Genomic DNA, 21,676 nt, shown 5'->3' with positions numbered 1-21,676 from the left:
ACAGTACGGATGAAAGTGATTGTGAAATATAAAGAAGGAAGATTAGCAAAATTATGATAATGCAATTATAGCAAAAAGAAGAAAAAAGACTTCAACCAACTAGTGAAACCTTGAAGTATTATCTCCAGCTTCTGATCTAGATTAAGAAAGGTGCAGAATAGATCTGGAGAAGAGCAATTAAGAGTAACAGGACATCTAGAAAGCCTGAGTGATGCTGAATAGATGAAAAAATGGTTTGGGCTAGTACAGAAGAGCCATATGGTAAAAGTCATAATAGACTTCAACCATGCTTGTAAGTGAAGTGAAGAAGAAGAGAATAAACTCAGTTGTACATCCACTTTGCAAATTTTTTCAGTAGACTGAGCAGGGAAGCTCAGACTCCCCAAAGGGAGACTGACTACAGAGGCTGACTGAAGGATCTGAATCCTTTTACCCTCATCATAGGTGTCTGGTGGCGGAAAACACCCACTGATGGGAGAGACATGCATACTAATGACGTTGCTGATATGGCCCTCAGACACACCCTGCAAGTCCTCACCAGTCTGATTTTCTGTTGCTTCTGTCATCCATCACAGTCACTAAGGAAAGCTCATAGTCATCCTGACACAGACACAAACTAATACTGTCCCTCTAATGCATTGCTTAACAACAGGCATACTGTTACACCAATACTAGTACCAGCAGGAAAAATGGTGGCGTTGAAATGCATACGGTATGGTAACATATGATATGCAAAGTAGTTGCAATAGGAAACAGCAGCAGGCATATGAAGCAGCAGAAGAAACCACCAGGAGGATTAGCAGACTTTAAAATAATGATGTGATGTAGTGACTGGATAGTACATTAACTCCACATGTTGTGGTCAGTGGTTATGTTTTAGAATATATTTCTGACTATACGTATATTTTTAGTTAAAGGTAGTTAACTTTACATGTTGTGTACGTTATTTTGATACATTATGAAGAGGACTGTTATTATAAATATTGAGCTTAAGGTAGGCACTGGGTATTTAGCTGCATTTATTCTTTCAAAAATGCTCAGCTGAACTGCCAGGGGCATTCTCTCTCAGTAGAGTTTAGGCATTGCTGAAGATAAAACAGAGACAGACAGAAAGGCAACCTTGAGACTGGTATTTTTAATGCTTTTTTTTCTTTAAAACAGTTTGCATGTTGTTTAGGTTTTACCCTTTTGCTTTCCCCTCAACTGAAGAGAAGACTATTTTTCCCTGGGAGATCCTCGTAACAGGTCTTAATTGTTTTTCATTTTTCTTCACACATTCCTATGGCTAAACCTTCTGGGAAAAAATAATACACACAAGGTTGCTTTCTTTGGGCATTATAATTTCTCAGTTACTATTGCTGCATATGTGGCAGAAAAAACTGATCATCTACCATTTTCTCATGGGGTTTTGTGTTTTATCAAGTAAGATTAACACTCTAAATATTATTTCTTTTACTTATCCTCCTAAAAATATATAATCCAACAAGAAAAACTACAACCACTATATAATCATTCATGTAACCTATTCTCTCTTATCCCAGCACTTTTTATCTAAAAGTTGACATAAAAACATATTCTAGAAAGTCAAAACATTAACATTTGTACATTATAATATTAGTGTTTGTCTATTCTTTTCTGTGAACTCTACTTTGAAAAAAATACCTGTCTATATTTAGCCTGTTATAAATATTAGGATATATATTTGAAATTTCAGTTCAGACTGATTAAGGAGTTTTTCTGGCATTTGGACATAGTTACTGTGATGTAGGAGAAAAATCCCCACCTGGCAACAGAGGTTGCCATGTTGACAGCAGTGTGGGCAGGAAGAATCGTGTTTCACTGCATTTTTTATGTTTCAGTTCATCATCTGCACAGAGAAGAAGGCATAGGATTACTTTTGGGGGGGTGGTGGTGGTGGTGATGTTATCTTTTATATTTCCAGATATGAGGAAAAATAGACTGGCTTTAGTCATTTCATGAAACACAAATGTGTTTGCCAGCAAAAATGATGGCAGATTTATTTTATGAGAAATCTGAAGCATGGTCAAATAAGAATCTTAGTGCTCTGTAAATTACTTTAATGCCATATGGACAATACGATTACTATAGCAAGCAATCTCAAAAGGAGATTAATCATGATAGATCCATTGAAAAAAGACCCAACCCAGAAAAAACAACAAAATGCCCTATCTAGAGAGTTGATCATCTGTCAAGAGGTTGATAACTGGGTGGCTTAGATTTTGCTTAAAGTATTTTTTTTTTATAATTTTGTTCCTTACTATCTTGAAAATATTCTGGGAAGGGTAATTATGCCTACAGGGAAGATCTAAATGGAATTTGAAGACTTTTTTTTTTTTTTTTTTAAATTCTGTTTTATTTCTGTCAACTGGAAAAATAAAGATTTGATTTAACTGGCTTGTTTTACAGCAGTTCTGTTTTCTCTCCTTTAAAGAAAAATTCTTGGTGAACTTGAAAAATACAAATCTTAAATGCAATGTAGCTGGTTCAGCATTATACATGTCTTCCATATTTGAACTAACACGTGCATTCAAACACATACTGTGATACTTTTGGATGTATGTTACTCTATATATACACCAAACACTGCAGCATATAATGTTGCAAATTAAAGACTGTCAATTTTTTGAACAGTTTTATTTTTTTTCTTTAGAGACAGTGATAAAAGCTAGAGTACATAAATTCGTTATCTGTTCCTATTAAAATTCATTTTCTGTGGCCCATATTTAATTACAGTGGGCTATTAAATATAATTATCAAGCATCTTTGAAAGTCAGTTTGCCATGAAAAAGTAATGTTTCTATAGAATGACAATTTTTTGTATACAGATTTAAATATACTGCCTAAGACTTTCAAAGAAAGCAAGCAAGAGCCGTACCATGATTCCCTCAACATACATGAAATATGGGCAACCTGCTATGTACTTTACATGGGATATTATCAGTACCTAAAGAGGCAAAAGAATATTTGCGTCAAGGTTTTGTTTCATTTCTGTGTGATTTCTTTTCAGAACAGTTATAGTTGTTTTCTAATATCCACAGTGTTCTTCTGCCTATCTAAATGATAGATGGTCAGATCATATTCTAAATTCTTATGCAACTACAAAGCTGAGAAGATTTGCAGAACTCAGGGTCAGGAAGATGAACATGCAGAACCTTCTCTGAGAGTTCAGAGGTTCTTGCTTTCTTATTCACTGCTACTTGAGTGTCTGAGAAAAAGGAAATTGCTTTTTCCAAGTTTGGTTATATCTGACTTTGCTGAAATAACTAGTGCTTGAGATGTTACCTTCAAGTATAAATCAAAGCTACTAATTCAGACTTTCCGGTCAATGATTCAGACTGCAAAACAATATAACATCCAGATACAATTCTTCTAAAAGCAGGGGTTTTTTAATTATTTAGGGAAAAAACACTTGTAAATATTTTAAAATTAATTGAGTAGTTGTTTCATAAATATGTTTCTAAAGCTCATTAACTGATGACCAAGAATGATATTGATAACTTAGGTGGCAATTTTCTGCCTAGGTTAATTTGGCTTAGATATTCTGGCTCTGATGCAGCACAGTAGTATTGCCAGAACTGTTCTCAAGATAATATATATATAAAAAAAAAAATTTCAAAAAAATCAGAAAAAAAACCCCAAACTCTAAGACACTTAACAGAAAATGAGATTTTTGCACTGATTAGTTAGGGACAAGTTACAGATGGGGTAATTGTATCTGACTAGGTAAATTGTCTTCCTAAATTTAGATTCTTCTTTCTGCCCAGCATGGCATGTAGTTGACATGTCCCACCACATGGAAACATGTCATTTGTATATGGGTCAATGACCCAAGTCAGCAATACAGTCTTCTGGGATTATTCTCAGTGACAGAATATACACTGCTAACAACCGTCACTGCTGCTGAAAGAATGCTATGTTGAAATCCTTTAAAATATTAGTTTTAAGACAGATGCACACACAAATCCCAATTTTATATTAGGAATACAATATGTAGTATCACACCAACCCGATCTTGGTAAGAAGGAGGTGAGTATTTGTGTTGTTTAGCACCCTGCTTCCACTGGTCACTGATGTTTATGTTAATTACTTGCAGATTTCCTTCACAGTCTGAGATAAAGCCAATTTTCCTGTTGTGAGGGCTCCTGCCTGAACTCTTTCATGTTTCCTGGGGATGTATTGAATAGGAACCAAGGCATCACACAGCTGGTGCCAGGTTTCACTTGAGGGTCTAACAGTTTATCCACATAAGGTACAACTGCTCTTCAAAATTGAGGAGAAGTACCAAGTCTATGATACAACTGCTGTCCAGATGTCCTTGACGGGATATAGTTGATCTTGAGAACACAGCCAAAGGAAGGTGAGGGATGCCTGCAGCAATTACCAGGACAGCAAGTTCTTGCTGGAGCAGGGAAGTAGCCATGGCTTTGGTACAAGAGGTTTTACCAAGACTTCAGCTGGGAAACCATCACACAGCCTGAGCTGTGGATGGTGATGTCTTCAGGAAAGGATGTGATAGGGGAGGCAGCTGCACCAGAAATAAGACTTGAGGTATTCACAATATGTGAAAACTTTATATCTAGTTATTTTCTAAAAGCCCATTTACTGACAGATGAATAAATGCATTTGTAAAACCTTTGGCTGAAAAACACTACCACTTCAAGTCATGCCCTATTCAATTACATGCCATCAGATCAAGTGGAGAGCTGACATCTGACATATGCAGAATGTTGTGACCAGCAAAGCATAATGCTAAATGTCAGGATAAAAAAAGATACAATAAATCTGAAGTCTGTTGTATCACACAGAAAGGCACTATTAACACTCAAGGACACCCAGTTAGCTATTCCAAAATCTTTGGGAAATATACTGTGTGAACACAACTGTTGTCACCCACCTAAGTTTATTTTTATAGATTTATTTTAACCCAACTGTTTTTAGTTGGTTGAGGTGATCTGAGAGAATACAATTATTACTAATACTTTCCCTTTAATCTACATCCATGTTTCCTACGTCCAAGGCAAAACAGTGGTGTCTGCTGTTCTTAAAAGGCAGTAGCAGCCATTGCTGTGTGGCAGAGCAGGGAGTCAGTTAAAATATTTTCTTTGCCATAAACAACATAGTAAACTGGTTGAAATTGATGGTAATTTTTCATCATTGCCTTATTATATTACTAAGGGTGCAATTCTTGCTCCTCAGTCAATAGACTTGCACATTCAAATGGTCAGGGATATAAAGTTTTGTGATTAATTTCAGAAGTAACTTCACACAGGAAATTGTGTGTAGAAATCTCAGCACAAATATAAAAAGCAAATATTAAACATAAATATTGGAAACACTTGTTGTTGGTATCTGTAAGATCTTCTCACTGATGAGAGGGGATCTGATTAGTACTTTTAGCTCTTACTGTGAGTTTTCCTAGATTTTTTCACTTTATCTGAGCAGTTAGAGAACTGCTAGCAGCACTTTTCAAGTATCATGGAAAAAGTTTGGTTTGTTTTCTCAAGATAGATTATACTGGTTTGTTGCTTTTCTGCTAACATCTTGATGATGTTTTCCATTAACTGCAAAATTTAAAAACAAAAGCAAATTACAATGTAAAGAAATGCAAAGAGAACATTTCTTTTAGGCAGTACTTGCAAAATGTTCATTTTACAATGAATAAATTTATATATAATCAAGAGAGAATTAATAAGGACATTGTAGAGATTAATTGCTGTATTAAAATCAGACATATTTGTGTCTAAAAATCTGAAAATGAGCCAATTCATTAGAAGTTCACTTAGGTGTACACTATTCCTGCTATGCTTAAAGGATCAGACTAAAAGATTTCAACCTTTAAACATGAACAATAGTTCAGTAAAAGACAAGTTTAATTTCCATTTTCACAATTATACTAACTGATTTATGTGGTCTTCTTAATAGCATCATCGTGAATGAGACATCAGAATCTAATAGCAAAATTAATTTCCATATCCAGTTAGCCTGTTGGATAATTCAATGTAAGTATAATCCCAGATTACTGAAGATTGCAGACTGCAGGATTTTATCTAAAATGAAGAAAAAAACAGGAGAACAATTTTTTTATTAATAATACTATTTTTTATGTGCCAATAAATATGCTTTAAGGTTGTTATGACAGATAAACTTAAAAGATTTTAATTTTACAATCTTTGCTTTTACCACTGCTTCAAGGCCAGCCTAATAAACTCTTCTTACACTTGAAATGGGTGACTTACTGCCTCACTTCACAGACTGTTTTTATAAAAATACTGTAAAACCCACAGTGACAAATCACATGATAATCAGCTTAGTTTAGATTTTTCCCATATTTCAGAATAACTTATTTCTATATGCTTAATACTGATGATAAAGTTTCATTTTTGAAACCAAATGTCAGCTACCCCTTTAAAAAAAAATCACTCCTTTTTATGTATTTCAGATTAATTTTTTCCTCTTCAAGATTTTTGAGATTAAAATATGTTAGCATATGTGACACTACAATGTGTTCATACTGTTGACTGTCCAGGGACAGTCTTAAAACTATGGTAATATAGGTAAGGATTTTGACACAGAATTTGGAAGTGTGTAATGAATATTGCCAGTAGACTTCTGGTTTTGAACCACAAGACCATAAGCTTTGTGCTACAGTTACCAAGTGAAGAAAAATCCAATCAATCTAACAAGATAGAGTCTGTTTATTTTTTCATGTTGTATATTATCTTTATCTTTAAATGTCTAGAACAGAGATCAGAGAATTAATTTATAGTGAAAAAAAAATCAGGCTTTTGATTCAATTCTGAGAAGAGAAAATAAAGACTCTAAACCAGAACTTGGCATACTTGTAAAAAAAATAATTTAGTAAGCATCTGTTAGCAAAAAAGTGAGTGCATATATACCAAAGACATATACATTGCATGTTACTACAGTATCCCTCTCATATTTAGTACTTTTTACTGCATATAAACAGGGTAGAGAAGTCCTATTACCCTTCCTCACAAACAGTAATGAAGGGCAGAAAACCAGATAACACAGAAAACCTGTAACAGATCAAGGACTTTTATCAATGTAGTGTAGCTACTGTGCTAGTGCTCTGAACACTGAACTTGATTTTACCAGGCTATAGAAAAAGATAGAAGAAAATTATAGCCATGCTCCAGCTCTGGGAGGACTATGTTACCACAAACATTTTATCTCCCCAAAAATGTGATACCTGGAGGCAGAGTGCTTTGGTCTGTGTTTCTGAGGTGCATCTACAAACTTAACTAGCCAGCACCATCAGAGCATGCTAATTCTGTGCAAGCTGCCTGGGTCTTGCATAGCCTGTCCTTCTGTATCTGTTGTCACTAGAGGAAAGGGAGAAAGCTAGAAAAATTAATTAGGGCTAAGAGAAAATGCAAGTAAAGTGCAACCGTAATTTAAGATACAATTTACAGGTAAATGAAGACTTCTATTTTCAGGGCTTTTTGTTTTTAAGCCTGGAAGTTCACATAGTTGTATGAGTGTCTACTCAGAAATGGGTATCCTCTACTAAGTGGAAGAGAAGGATGATACGCTGGGCAGGTAATAGATTCAGCTGTATATAAAACCTGTCAAAGGATGAAGTAACATCATTTATGGTCATGTCTGTATGTAAGAAACAGATCTTGGCTGGTAGGAGCAGTGGGATGCAGTTGCAGTGCTGAAGTAGGCAGCAGCATGCAAGCGGTAACAGTACATGGGCTGTGAAAGTTAGTAAGATGGAGATAGTGGATGGAGAGGGGATAATGCTGATACTATCAAAATTTTGGTCCATCCAGGCAGCCAATGGCTGTAAGATCAGGGGTGTGGCTTGAGGGTGCTGCAGTGCAAAATCACAGAAAACATAGACTGGAAGGCACTTCTGGAGGTCATCCAGTCCCAACACCACCTACAAGCAAAGAAAAATTCAAAGGTATGTCATGTTGCTCAAAACCTTTTCCAGTCAAATTCTCCACACCTTTTAGCTTAGAAGTTCCCCAGTGGCACCTGCCACAGTGGATAATCTTGATTTTATTTCTAGTATATGACTGGAAATTCCCTTGCTGTAACTTGAGCCTGCTACCTTTCATCCTGTCTCTGTGTTCTGCTGTGTCCTGGCAAGTCTGGCTCTACACCCTCACATACAGTAGTTGAAGATAGTAAGAAGGTCACCCTGTTAACTTTCTCTTCTTAGGACTGAACAAACCCAGTTCTCTCAACCTCTCTTAGTAACTCCTGTCCTTCAGTTCCCCAGCCATCTTGGTGGACATCTTACAGTTTGTCAACATCTTGTTTGTACTGGGAGACTGGAAACTCAGCATAATAGTCCAGTTGAGGCCTTATGAGTACTGAATAGAGGAAAACAATGTCTTTCTTAAACCTGCTTCCCACACTTCGCCAATGCAGCCAAGTATGCAGTTAGCCTTCATTACCTCAAGGACACATTGCTGACTCATATTCAACTTGTTGCCCACTAGGACCCTCACAACTTATTTTCTTCAAAGTCCCTTTCCAGCAGTCAGCCTGGAGTATTGAGTTTGTCCATCCCATGGGCATAACTCCACAAGTGTCTTTGTTGAATTTCATTAGATTCCTGTCTGCCCATTTCTTCAGATTATTGAGGTCCCTTTGACCTCAGTTGATCCCTTTGAGCAGCACTGCTCTCCAGTTTATCAAACGCTCCCTACAGCTTAGTCTCGTTTGTGAACTCACCAACGAACTACATCCCATCATGTGAGTTAAAGATATAAAACGGTATTGGTTTCAGGATCAGCCCCCAAGGTACGCCACTAGTAACTGGTCTTCCAACTGTTGGCACTATCCTTTGAGCGTGACAATCTAGGCAGTCTTTAACCCACCTAATAGCCCACTCATCCAGTCTGTACCTCCACAGGTTTGCTATGAGGATGTTATGAGATACCATACTGAAAGCCTGGCTAATGTGAAGGTAAAAACATCTGCTGCTCTCCACCCATTGATGGAGTCAGCTAACTCACCAGAGAGGGCAGTGAGGTTGGTCAGGCACAGTCCACCCTTTGCAAATCCAGGTTGGCTTTTTCCAACCTTGTTCTTTTTGAATACAGACACTTTTTGGATAGAGACTCTTTGTCTATACTTTTGGGGGGCATGTGGTGGAGCATACCATTAAAATCTAGGTACCCTGATATTACCTTCTAACATGCCAGCTAAGCTGTGTGCTTTGAGTCTGCCCCAATATCTTGGTCCACTGAGAGGCCAGGAAATATGGTGTTCTCAAAGGTGTCTGCAGGGCTGTGAAGGTTCATCCACTGGGCCAAGTAAGACCACATTGGTTAATACACCCAGATATGTATGACAAAGGAGTACTTATTGCAGTTTAGGTAGAAACAGCGCTCTCCTAAGGTACTTGACTTGGCTCATGCAAACTGGATTTAGGCTATAAATCATGGAAGTTGTTATTTGCATTTTGAATTTAAAACCTCTCTTTTCAATGCTGGAAAGAACTATACTGTCTCACTCTTCATCAAAACATATCAATAGTTATTCTGATATTCATATCTTGTGCCATTCCAGTTGCCTCAAAGAATGCATTATTTTTATATGTCCATGTGGAGGTTTCATAAGAAGAGTGATTTCACATCCTGTGTTACTTTTTTTACCTCCTGACTGTTGGATGGCTTATTTTCAGCACAGAATTCAGAGCAAGACACACCACGTAGAAGAGAACAACACTTACAAAGCATATAATAATTTTTAGATTTTCTTAAATTCTACTTGGAGCCCAGCCCAATGCCTGAAAATACAGGGGAAAAAAAAAATCAAGATTAGATTTAGTGTACAGCTTTTTCTTTCTTTTCAAATAATGCTGGTTTACCCATACTTGCTCTGAATGGGGTATCTTGCCCTAATGCTCTATAATTTTAAACCTGGACTATCACTGCCCTCAGTTTAATTACAAAATTGTTTACATGGGTCGATTTTGCCCAATTAGACCATGTTGTTGGCATATACATTTGTATTGGTTTTGTGTGGCAAGGTTTTTTGTGGGGGGGGCGGGTACAGGGGTGGCTTCTGTAAGAAGCTGCTGGAAGCTTCCCCTGTGTTCGAGACAGCCGATAGCAGCCGGCTCTAAGACGGACCCGCCACCGGCCAAGGCCGAGCCAATCAGCGATAGTGGTAACGACTCTGTGATAACATTTTTAAGATGGAAAAAAAAGTTGAGACGGGGAGAAACAGCCTCCGAAGCAAGGAGTGAGAACATGTAAGAGAAACAACCCTGCACACACCCAGGTCAGTGAAGAAGGAGGGGGAGGAGATGCTCCAGGCGCCAGAGCAGAGATTCCCCTGCAGCCCGTGGGGAAGACCCTGGTGAGGCAGGCTGTCCCCCTGCAGCCCAGGGAGGTCCACGGTGGAGCAGATCTCCACCTGCAGCCCGTGGAGGACCCCACGCTGGAGCAGGTGGGTTCCCGAAGGAGGCTGTGACCCTGTGGGAACCCCGCGCTGGAGCAGGCTCCTGGCAGGACCTGCGGATCTGTGGAGAGAGGAGCCCACGGAGCAGGTTTTCTGGCAGGACTTGTGACCCTGTGGGGGACCCACGCTGGAGCAGTGTGCTCCTGAAGGACTGCACCCCGTGGAAAGGACCCATGCTGGAGCAGTTTGTGAAGAACTGCAGCCCCTGGGAAGGACCCATGTTGGAGAAGTTCGTGGAGGACTGTCCCGTGGGTGGGACCCCACGCTGGAGCAGGGGAAGAGTGTGATGAGCCCTCCCCCTGAGGATGATGAAGCGGCAGAAAATAACGTGTGATGACCGTAAACCCCATCCCCGTCCCCCTGTGCTGCTGGGGGGGGTTGGTAGAGAAATCCGGGGGTGAAGTTATGCCCGGGAAGAAGGGAGTGGTGGAGGGAAGGTGTTTTGAGATTTGGTTTTATTTCTCTTTACCTTACTCTGGTTGATTTGTAATAAATTGAATTAATTTTCCCCAAGCTGAGTCTGTTTTGCCCGTGACGGTAATTAGTGAATGATCTCTCCTGTCCTTATCTCAACCCGCAAGCTTTTTGTTATATTTTTCTCTCCCCTGTCCAGCTGAGGATGGGGGAGTGATAGAATGGCTTTGGTGGGCACCTGGAGTCCAGCCAGGGTCAACCTGTCACAACATTTCACATTTTGTTACAATAATTGGGTTAGAATGTTTTGCAGGGTTAATGGCTCTCATTGTTAAACAGAGCATTACTTTCCTTATCTGCAACCTGTAACAGCTCACAAGAAAAACAGAAATTGAATTTCATCTAGCAGTGGGATAACCCATCGATTAAAATAGTCTTCCTAGAGACAAAATTAGATGAAATGTGGGATTTCTAGTTTGCAAGGGTTTTATTTCCTTATTTTGGAATTTTGTTTGATCCAGTTTGGCAGAAAATTATCATTTTTTTAATTTTATGGAATCCAGTCCAGGGAAATACCTTAGTAAGGAAGCTCTGTCTCAGGACCCCAAGTCTTCTGGTTCTGCAGGAAGGATCCAGGTCACTCAGGACTTCCAGACAACCCATTGTAACCCTAGGAGCCAAAATCCTGGAAGTCAGGCAGAGCTTTGAGGAGTCCACAGAATTCCTGCTACAGTCCTTGGCTCCCAGGCACAGCCAAGAGTTCAAAGGTTCCAAGGGATTTCAGCTTGCTTGGTCCATGGCTCCAAGCCTTTGCATGCAAAAGTGCCATGAAGCCAGCAGAGAAAAAAAAAGGATAGGTTAATTTTCTGCTATTCAATAACTGGCCCAATGTATTTCTGAGAAGTATCCTGGGTTTACCCAATAATTGTTTTTTAATAAGTCCCTCTAATAGTGTGAAATTCCATAAGTGGCTCTGCCTCTAGCCTGAAGTAGGTCTAAGACTGTTGCCCTTTCATCTAGCTGAGTCTTCCAGATTTGCAGTTAATTCTTTTCAATGCTGTTATTAGGTGAGAACTTTGCAACTGTTGCAGCTGGTTTGTACTTTTCACATTTGAGACTGTTTCCCAAAGAGTGTTTGTCTTCCCATTCACATCCCTGCTCACATCACCATCTGTCAGACCATTGCTACCTTGACTAATTGATTTATTATTAATGAATGCAACTGTGCTTCAAGATTTTATCTAGGTCTCTATATCAGAAGAGCAAAATATCACATAATGAGATTGTGCCTATGATACATTTATGCTATTTGTAACTTAATTGAAATGAAGTAGCATGAGAAAAAAATTCAGGACTATCTGCAGTTTCCCAATTTATCTGTAAAAATCTGGAAAAAGTCTGTATCTTACAGGAGAACTTTACTTAAAGGCCTAGCACTTCGTGCTTTTCCTTTTTCCTTTCCTTTCCTTTCCTTTCCTCTTTCCTTTCCTTTTTCTTTCCTTTCCTTTCCTTTCCTTCCCTTCTTTCCTTTCCTTTCCTTTCCTTTCCTTCCCTTCCCTTCTCTTCTTTTCTCTTTTCTTTTTTCTTTTCTTTTCTTTTCTTTTCTTTTCTTTTCTTTTCTTTTCTTTTCTTTTCTTTTCTTTTCTTTTCTTTTCTTTTCTTTTCTTTTCTTTTCTTTTCTTTTCTTTTCTTTTCTTTTCTTTTCTTTTCTTTTCTTCTTTCTTTTCTTTTCTTTTCTTCTCTTCTTTCTTTTCTTTTCTTTTCTTTTCTTTTCTTTTCTTTTCTTTTCTTTTCTTTTCTTTTCTTTTCTTTTCTTTTCTTTTCTTCTTTCTTTTCTTTTCTTTTCTTTTCTTTTCTTTTCTTTTCTTTTCTTTTCTTTTCTTTTCTTTTCTTCTTTCTTTTCTTTTCTTTTCTTTTCTTCTTTCTTTTCTTTTCTTTTCTTTTCTTTTCTTTTCTTTTCTTTTCTTCTCTTCTCTTCTTTCTTTTCTTTTCTTTTCTTTTTTCTTTTCTTTTCTTTTCTTTTCTTTTCTTTTCTTTTCTTTTCTTTTCTTTTCTTTTCTTTTCTTTTCTTTTCTTTTCTTTTCTTCTCTTCTCTTCTTTCTTTTCTTTTCTTTTCTTTTCTTCTCTTCTTTCTTTTCTTTTCTTTTCTTTTCTTTTCTTCTCTTCTTTCTTTTCTTTTCTTTTCTTTTCTTTTCTTTTCTTTTCTTTTCTTTTCTTTTCTTTTCTTTTCTTTTCTTTTCTTTTCTTTTCTCTTTCCCTTTCTCTTCTCTTCTCTTCTCTTCTCTTCTCTTCTCTTCTCTTCTCTTCTCTTCTCTTCTCTTCTCTTTTTTCTTTCCCTCTCCTCTCCTCAAGTGTTTATATGTGACAGGATATTTAATTTTTTTTTTTTTGTGCAGCTACCTAACACATACTCTTCCAGCATTGTAAAAGTGAATGCTTTGTTTATATAGAGATGTTCGGGATGACAGGTCCCACACAGATACTCACAGGTAGGAAAAGAAAGACAAGCCTAGAAGAAGGTCTTTATGCTCCATCCTGGGCTAAATTCAAGCAGTCTAAATCACACCAGCCTTCTCACAAGTTGCAGATGCTCCAGTTAACAGCAATAACGTAAGACCTGTTCCTGCAGGTCTTCTGTGAGGCAGTAGCAGAATTTCTGGGTTCTGAGAGCTTGAAATCATCTTCCAGTTTCTAGACTAAATATGATTTACCATATTTCTTATCTGCCTTGCCCTTCTTCTGTTTTGAATTCATATTTCTAAAATATTGTCAGAACTGTACATTATATCAGCAGGAGTCTCACTAGCATTTAATGCAACAACTTTAATTTCTTTTTTTCTACCAAACCCCACTGATTTACACATACTAAGATCCACATTTTCCCCCAACAGTCTTTCACAATCATCCGTTGATTGACTGTTACAGCAGAATTTTTCTTACTCCATCATTTCCAACAGATGAGCTCTTACCTAACAGAATTACTTGTTATTAGTTTCTAAGAACTTGCATCTTGTGTAACTGAATGCTAAAAGCCTAAACCAGATGTACCCAAATCTCATGTATTTAGGCCAGCAACAGCATGCAAAGGGAAACAGGCTCATTTTAACTAATCCTATGATCCTAGTCATGTACACATCTCAGTATTGACTGACTACATACTTTTAAAGTATGCATCAAATTTTAACTATTCTTAAAGTGCTTTTTGCGAATGATAGCCATCATAAAATATCCACTCAAAAAACCCCAACCAATGACCCATTTAAATTCTGGGACTTATGAAAACTTATCTTCTATTAAATAACCGAATCTAAATATTTAGGCTTTGTGTTAAGGCCCCTATCAATAGTGATGAACTTTATATATCAATGTTCACATTAACATAGTGTTGTTTGCATTTGCCACCAAAATTTTTACTGGAGACAAGAGTCCAGCAAGACAGTACTGATTTTACTGAGGCAGCAATGTTAGTGGGAACATAGCAACTCAATGAAAAACATGATAAGCTCTGACATATGCACCATGCATTTCACAGATGAGTCATCCAAACCAGCCAACTCTAAAGTAGGAATAGGCTAAAAAAGAGAAAGAAAAGGGTGTAGCCAAATAAAACAACTAGGAAAACTTTTGCCCAATTACTACTGAAGTTCTCTGCCAATAAGCAAATAAATACTATTTTTAAAGATTTCCTTTTTTTCATGAGACTGTGTGCTGAAATGCAGAGAGATATTTCCATTCCATGTCAGAAGCAGTTAGCATAATGAAGTGTGAGAGAAGCACTGTAAATCTCCATTTAAGTAAATCAAAGAAATAATGAATAGGTGAATGTAAGAGTGCAGGATATTACAATGATATGATATGATATATTTTTTAAGTAAAGCTTCCCTTATTATTTTTCTAGCTTTTACAATTATTTGCTTTTATAGAAGTCAAAAGTTTTCAGAAGGAAGGAAAAAAAAAAAAACAAAAACCAAAAAAGTGTGGAAAAGCACAGCATCAATTCCCACTGGATTTTGGCCTCTGCCTTAGAATTAACAGCAACTTATCTAGAAGAAACAGGAGGAAGTCATAAATTTATTGTTATTAGCCTAATCCAGAGTGGGGGCAAGAGTCAGACAAGCTTATGGTCATGCAAACCAAACAACCTGTTTTCAGGTCTGTTTTCACACTGAAGAAATAGTTTCTGTGCCCCAAATCTTACAAGCTTTAAAATAATTCTGTCCCTCCAAAGACAATAATAGAGAAAACTTCTCAGGGCAAACCCTTCCATTTACTATCGTTAAGAAAACCTGTCTATATAATACTTCTGTGGTATTAAATCACCTAATTTAAAGTTGCAAGGTGACCATCAATCTGTAGCTGAAGTGAACACTGTTCCACATGCGGACATTCACAGAAAATATGAGACAAGAAACAGGAAAATTACTCTGACTGTGTCATGGAAGTTACCAAGATATTCCTACCCAGGTATACTTAATGAACTCAAGTGAACTTAAGGGTTATGAACAAGCTTGTGAATAGCAGAAATAGAAAGGACAATCACTTTGGCACATCATGTCATTACACTTTGTCTATGTAGCACGGTCTCAGCTCCTGAGCACTTTCTTTTTTCAGTATAACTGAGAACCTGCCCTGTTCTTTTCTGTCCATCATTGCTCATTCTGTCATGTTTTCTGAAATGCCACTGAGATATTTCTCCTGAGGCAAGGAGCATAAAAGCTGTACTTTTGACAGCAGAACTGCTGGGATAACCCTACAATGTGTCATTAGGAAGTCATCCACTTGAAATTGAGAAAAGCAAATAGCTCCAGCTAAGCTTGTGTGGTAACATAACATAGTCCTGCTTCACCATCTAGAGAAAACATCACTACCCTGACCTGCAGATAAATGCCACTGTGTACACTTGCTATGCTGACTCTGTTAGGAACACTGAACATCTTGCTGCCATAAAAAGAAACAAGTCTTTTAAGCGATAAAGAATGAATAAGTTACTGAATTACTGGAACAATAAACATATTGTATTAACAAAATAGTTCAACTATATTTAAACTTAACATAATCAAATACTCTATATTATTTTATCCCATATGAAATTCATTAGCTTCAGGTTTATTTTTGTTTGCTGTTGATTTTACATCCTTTTCCAAGCTATATGTTGCCTTCAGGTTTGATAAGAATGAGAACACATTCCTTTTGGATACATTAGAAATCTGTCAGAGGGCTCCATTTTAGCTGGAATGAATAAAATCCTGTTCTTGTACACTAGGCTACATTTCTTCATCAAAAACCTTTCACTGAGTTATGGAAGGGGGGAAATGGTTGGTGAAAGTGAACATGCTATTTCCTTTCTTCCTTTTATAGTAACTGCTGCTTTATTCTTTGCTGTTATACAGTATTAAGGTTGTGAAACAGACATGTTTTATGTAGTAGCTACTCTGCAAGGAGCAGCATTTCTACTGTTCTGCTTTACACTGAATGAAATACCAAGGAATGACATTTTAAGCAGCCCAAGTGGTGAAATAGCTGTTGTCTTTAACTTGAGTTGTTGGGAAAACTTGCAATCATAGTGATACAAGATCTCCAGCTAACAAACTGTAGATAAAAAAAAAAAAAAAAGACCTTTTTACTAATTCTTAACCAGACTAAATAATTGCCTGAAATATCAGTTTTGTTGTATTCTGGATGTCTAACAAAGCCAGTGCCAGCTTCAGAAGTTCTGTCCCATTTTTACTGTTTCACTTCATTATTAGTTCAGAATTAGGTTGCTGGTGTCCTTTTGCTAGAAGACTCATCTAGATTTCAGAAGTTTTATAAGGATGCATATTATAAAAGGGGAACACTGGGCTCAATGTTTTGGCATAATTTTCATTTGCAAAATGACATCTTTTTCTGCTCTATTCAATTATGTCAGGTGACTGAGGGTTTTTTGCAGCTTAGCAACTATTTCATAAAAAATGTTTCTACACAGTAAGCTTTTACAAAGAACTAAAGTAAGAAAAATACATAATTCTGAAGTTAATGCATACCACTGAAATTAAAGGTTTCTACAAAGCTCTTTCTTCTCATGTTGGGGCAGTGCACAGTGTCCTTTCTTGAGGAGACATCCACTCTCGTTGCAAGACTCTCCCAGATCTTGGGGTAATGCCCCAGCTGGTGCAACTTGGAGCTTCCCACAGCACTGGCAGGAAAATTGCTGGGTGGACTCTGCTGCAAGACCTCCTCTTAAACCCCTCCTCCTAAACCTTGTCTGCCTCTACTTTTTTCCCCACTCTCTCCCTTCCCCTTTTGTAGACCATGCATGCCCCCTGACCTGTGGCCATATGTTTAAAAAATGTCCCCATGCTTCCTTGCAGTACCTAAGGCCCTGGTGCTCTGTACTTCACAAAACAAGGAAAGGATATTTCTCTTCTCAGAGTGCTATTTATTAATTAAACTGGAAGAAAGTATTCAACTTCTTCCTCAGTTGCAAGAAAAAAGAAAAAAAAAAAGGCAAAATGTGAAAAGAAGAAAGTGGAAGAGGAAAACTAGAAATATCAATAAATAGAAAAGATTTCTTTTGAAACATTTTGGATAGCAATTCACATAAATATCTGGTATAAAAGCAATGAAAATTACCTAAAATAAAGTAAAAAGTTAATACTTTCTCTCCTTATGCTTCCCTCTGCTATTAAACTCTGTGGTACCTTGTTTCAGTATCAGTCTTCACAATTAATTACCCTTTACAAACATGAGTGAACTCAGAAGTTGTAGCAAATCTGGGTACTCTTTTATAAAAGAACTACTAAAAATTGCATACTAGGAGATACAAGCCTAGGAAAATTCATTAAAAATAAATAAAACATCTCCTGCTGAGCAGATGCAAAGCTTTTAGAGCAGAATTATGAAAAATAATCATCCATCCTAATTAATTTCAGTCTTAGTTTTTGTATTTTTAAAGTTTTTGTATTTTCACAAGTTAATAGATCTTTCTGGCTGAAGCCTTCTAGCTATTTTCCTTCCTTATACTGCAAGATTAAAATACTATATAAATCTTAATGATTATTTTTTTGCTCTAGAAAGAACAGAGAGTGTAGACATATGGCATCCTCACAGAAATGCTAGCTTTGAGGTAGAGTACTTGTAGTTCTTTCATGCTACTTTTCCTTTTAATTTGAGTAGCACTGATACTTCACAAGAAAAGCACCCTAAATGTGATGATAATAGCAGGATTCAATGTATACTGCTGACAGTTTTGCCTAGTTTAGAGATAATGAGGACAAGGATAATTTTTTCATAGAATGGAATTTCTGGTGGTGTATTTTTGAGATAGACATTTGCTAACTGTTGGTAGCAATACATGTAGGTACAAAACTACCTTATGAAAGTAAAGAAATACCATGATCAAAGAAATACGTACTTATGAGCTACCAGATACAATTGATTTATAGCTGAATACAGTTTAATTACATAGTATAGCAGTATAACATTATAGTATTGAAATGTACTTTTAATTTCAATTTCTTTATGGTTTTAATAAAATTAAATTAAAACTATTGCCACCAGTCCTGGAATCCTTATTCCATTTGCATTTGGAGTTGTGCTAAGCTGTGACTGTTTTGCATCAAAAATGAAAAAAGGATAGAAAAAAAATATTATCTTGTAGCATATTTTCGTTTCAAGAGTGAATCATTTGATAAGAAACTGTTCTGAAACAATTAGTTATGAATCACCACTCACTAGTACACTAGTCTACTCTCTTCAACTCTTTGTCCATTTGTCATTGTAGAGTAAGCTCAGAAATTATATCTGCATGTATCAGAAGACTTTTATTTGTGGATATTAAATTATATTTCTTAATTACAGTGGTCCGAATTGGAAACCCTTTAGAAGCGGGGCTTCCCATCAAGTCTGACTGTTCCTTGACATATCTTGTTTGTAAGTAACTGAAACACTTCAGAGGAATTTGTTGGGATTTTTATTTTTTTTTAGCTTACTAATTAAATACCTCTGACTGAGATGGGTGAGCACTGGGGAAATACAAGCACTTCCACAAAATACAAGCTGCAGTTTTATCTGCAAATGCCATGCCTCTCACTTTCTAGATGTCTCCCTTCTGTCAAAGGAATAAGTTTATGTTTGTCTGAATGTTTAGGAAAGGGACCTTTCCATGTAAGTGGGACTCCGGGCATTAAAAAAGCATCTGTGTATGCTCAGGGCAGTATGTCATTCTGCAATGAGCTGACATGCCCGGCCCCAGGGGGTAGAGAGGGTGGATCAGGGCTGAACCCCTTAGAGCATCTGGCAAAGTAGTCTGAACAGGGGAAGATGGCAAAAATGCCTTCATCACACAAAATGCCTCTGTCCAGCCCATCCAACAACTCGGATGGGTCATGAGCAGAGGGAGCATATTCAAGCACTGGACTGTCACGGAACAGTTGGACTCGTAGCCCAAAACCACACATTGGATTGAGTTTGATTGCAACCTAAAAGTTACCTTCAGTTTGGCTTTCTGGGCATATGGTTTCTTTGTCTGACTTATGGTGAAATCTCAGAACTCTTGAGATTCTGGATTCCCCCCAGAATTTACAATTACCTAATTCATGTCTACCAGCCTGGGAATTACTTTATATGAAGCTCCCTACATATCTCAGCCTTTGACTGAGTTCTTTCATCACTCCAAGAACTCTTTTAGATTTGGTCCTATTGGGTCCTCCAGGGATACCATGACCTCTCTTTTCTCCAAAAACTTCTGTCCTTCCAACGACTGCCTCTTAGAGACTTCAAGTGACCAAAATGCCTTCCCAGGCAAGCTGTGGCCAAGGCTCCTGGAAGAATCATCCTTGTCAGCTTGGTGACTTCCTTTAAACATACGGTCATAGAGTCCCTTTCGGAGAGCGGTTGTCGAGAGAATAACCCCAACATGAACGCAAGTACAACATCCACGCTATATGCCCACCTGCTGGGCACATTGTCCACTTTCCTGTTGTATACTGGAAATGACTGCAAAAGCTGAAGGTGAATTGAAATTTCTAAGTTGTAACATTATTCAGAAAGAGAGAGAAAAAAAAAAGACACATTGAGAGGATTCCCCTAGGCAATTAAGTAAGCTATTTTGCATATAAGCAATGCCAATTTAAATCATTGCCTATTGGGCTAATTTCATAATGGTATTTTCAAATGAGGTTTGAGGGTAGGCATGAAAATGCCAGGCATCTTGAAGGCAAACCCTCTACCTGTGAATAAATGAGCTTTTTGTCCAGTGCACTAAATAAATCAGGTTGAAGATGCTGCAAGGCATTACACATTTTTCCTAGTTGTGCTTTGTGTTTTTCATTAAGGTATTTGGGTTGGTGGGATCAAAGAAACATTTCCTTAGTTCTGCTTCAAAGAAACACTGTAAAGTGTAAAACATGAAATGTGAACAGGCTTTTTTGTCTCCTCTTCCCCCGCAAATCCTTCTCTCTTTTTGCATGGGAAGCAGTGCTCTGAAAAGAGACTGTTTCTCAAGCTTTTATATTTAGTGACAGTGTATATACCCTTGTCATCTAACATTTCTAACAAGTCATAAGTGCTACCTTCAGGTTGACACAGTTAATTAGGCTTTCTGAGTTAAACAGTGCTACTATGTCCCCCCCCCGAACAGTTAAGATCCAAAAATATGATAAGGGATAAACCGGAACATAAAATCTGAAAAGGCCACATCAGACAATAGTGGCACATAAAGTCACATCTCAGCTACAAATTCAAGCAGGATTAATTAATTGAAATCACAGCAGCCATACAGCAAAGTCATTATTGGAAGACTAGTTCTACTCAACTTTATCTTCCATACAGATCAACTTTATGAAATTTTTTTCTAAGCAAGTGCAACACAGCTCTGATTAGGAAAATAATTTATAAAAGTCTGGTCATGCAGAGGGGGTATGGGAATACAAAAGAGGCAGCATGGGCCTTTTGCTGTGTAAGGGAGGGTGAAGATTTCTCCTTAGCACAAGAAAGAGGTCTGACTGTTCTTCCTCGCTCAAGTATTACATTGCTGTGGTTTAACTCCAGCTGGTAACTAAGCACCATGCATCTGCTCACTCACTGCCCCCCTATCCAGTGGGATGGGAGAGACAATTGGAAAAAAAAAGTAAAACTCATGGGTTGTGATAAGAAGAGTTTAATAGAACAGAAAGGAATAAACTAATAATCATAATAACAACAATAATAAAATTACAATAATAATAATTAAAGGATTGGAATATAAAAGTGATGCACAATGCAATTGTTCACCACCTGCTGACTGACACCATTACCCTATGACTCAGGTTCAAAATTAATCATATCTGAGATCTGAAAAAGTGTGGTTAACTTTTATTCCCTATTAATTTCAATTTTTTAAGCATCCCCAAATCTGGAATTTGGCCAGGCCCAGTAAGGAAATGCCTTAGTATCTCAATAGACTCTTCTCAAAACATCTCCAAAGTAAACAACTGGCAGACAAAAAAAAGCCTTTGCTTTTATCTTACATGATACCCAACTTTTATGGGTCTGTGTACCTCTGCTAAATCTGTGAGGTCATGAGAAGATTGGAGATGTGGCCTACCCCAGCTCTGAGTGCTGCTGCTTTACAATCAATTTGGGTAAAAGTCAGCACAAACATCCTTGCTTCTTCATTTGAAACTCATGACTGAGGTCAGCTTTACAGCTTGTGGCCAAATCTAATTGCCAGTGAATGACTGAACCTTTGCCTCTGTCCATGGCTTGAAACACAGGTCACATGAACCAGCAGTGCTTTGAAACACTGTGGAATGTCTTGTTAAAAAGTAACAAGGAC

The 21,676-nt window shown here is 37.4% G+C and overlaps 1 long non-coding RNA gene across 1 annotated transcript in view; it reads right to left on the bottom strand.

Annotated features, from left to right (window-relative positions):
- Positions 1–12,623: 12,623 nt before the first annotated feature.
- LOC142026940 (uncharacterized) overlaps positions 12,624–21,676 on the bottom strand; it is a 205,795-nt gene continuing 196,742 nt past the window's right edge. The window contains exon 2 of the long non-coding RNA XR_012648951.1: positions 12,624–12,798. This is a non-coding gene — a long non-coding RNA (uncharacterized LOC142026940). The remainder of the gene's footprint in view (positions 12,799–21,676) is intronic.

The sequence above is a fragment of the Buteo buteo genome, chromosome Z (genome assembly GCF_964188355.1).
Source record: "Buteo buteo chromosome Z, bButBut1.hap1.1, whole genome shotgun sequence".
Lineage (NCBI taxonomy): Eukaryota > Metazoa > Chordata > Aves > Accipitriformes > Accipitridae > Buteo > Buteo buteo.
Note: the sequence above shows the minus strand (reverse complement) of the source record. Positions and strands in the feature narration are given on the sequence as shown.